Below are 1727 nucleotides of genomic sequence, written 5' to 3' on the forward strand. Positions count from 1 at the left end.
AGATGGCCGGACAGAAGGACACGTCCCGTCTTCACTCCACGAGATGGACGGACAGAAGGACACGTCCCGTCTTCACTCCATGAGATGGACAGACAGAAGGACACGTCCTGTCTTTGCTCCACGGCAGGCGATGAAAATAACTTTTTAAACTGACTCAGATCTGAAGGAAGTCGATGTCGGCCAAGAGAACAGAACCAGAACTAGAACTAGAGGTTTCCTCCTGGTGCTGAACTCGCTCCTCACGTTTCTTTGTTTCTTTGTTCTCCAGAGCCAGCGGCAGTTACTGGACTCCAGGAGGCGCTCGGACCAGGAGAGCATCCAGAACCTGAAGAAGCTGGTAAAAACCCAGTCAGAGCAGGCCGAGGCCCTCAGGCAAAAGATCCGCTTCCTGTCATCCAAAGGAGGCCAGGTCCAGCCCCCCCCCCCGCACTACCCCCAGCTGCCCCCTTCCCCCGAAAGTGCCCCTCCCACTACTCCCAGCTGCACCCTCCCCCCCGCTGGCCCCCCCCCCCCTTCCCGTGAGGAAACAACGAGTCAGCAGAGATAGAAAATCCTCAGATGTTGGGATCACTCCTTTATCTCTAACTTCTGTTGTTTTGTTAGAATCAGAGGAAGTGATGTCATCGACCCGGTTCTGATCATCACACTGAGGTCCATTTGGAGAGGTTCTGTCAGCAGGTCCAGCTTCCTGAGGATCAAAGAGTCGCTTCAAACAGAACAGATCCTTTGATTTATGTGGATTTTATTTATTTTACTTGAAAGGAAATGATTTTATTTCTAAACTTGTTCAGCTTCGGTTTATTTAAGGCTGTTTTAGAAATTAACTGTAAACATCTTACCTGCTGCAGATTGATTGCACTGAGTTTAAAGATAAAATATATCAGAACTTAAAACCTTTACACCACCAACGATTGTAAAAACATTGATTGATTTATTGATTTATTGACTGATTTATTGACTGATTTATTGATTGATTTATTGATTGATTTATTGATTGATTGATTTCAAGCAGAAGTGGCAGTAGCAGCACTTCCTGTGCAGCCTGCGTGACTTCCTGCAGGAGCTGCGTCACATTTCTGGCAGAATAAAGATGGAAATTATTAAAACTTTTCAGTGTACAACTTTTAAAAAATGTTCTGTTTCATAAAAACATTTGTTCTTTATTTTCTGTGTGGAAGATGATTTTTATTACATCTAGAGTTATAAAGTTTACAGTTTTATAAAGTTTAATAAAATGTCAGAGTCAGAGTTTCTTTATTGTCATTTGCACCTCATGTGGTACATGTGGTGGAGCGAAATTATGTCCACAGGGTCCCAGTTACATCCAACAATAAAATGTATAAGAAAAACAGTAATAACATCTAAGATATGAACTAAGAAAAACATCAACTAAATATACACTAAGCACTCATAACATAAAACATTGAACATCAGCACAAACATGAACATGAGTCTGTGAGCAGATGTGCACGCATGAACACATCAACATTGAAACAGATCAGCAGCAACATGAAACAGATCAGCAGCAACATTTAAACAGATCAGCAGCAACATGAAACAGATCAGCAGCAACATGATATGGTTTTTCACAGTGATTATTCTAGTTAGAGATTCATGAGTCTAACAGCCTCAGGGTAGAAGCTGTTCCTCAGTCTAGTGGTTCTACACTTAATGCTCCTTAACCTCCTTCCTGAGGGGAGTGGGGCAAAAAGTGTGTGTGCTGGGTG

This window comes from Nematolebias whitei, chromosome 18, assembly GCF_014905685.2.
Source record: "Nematolebias whitei isolate Nwh7 chromosome 18, NemWhi1, whole genome shotgun sequence".
Taxonomy (NCBI): Eukaryota; Metazoa; Chordata; class Actinopteri; order Cyprinodontiformes; family Rivulidae; genus Nematolebias; species Nematolebias whitei.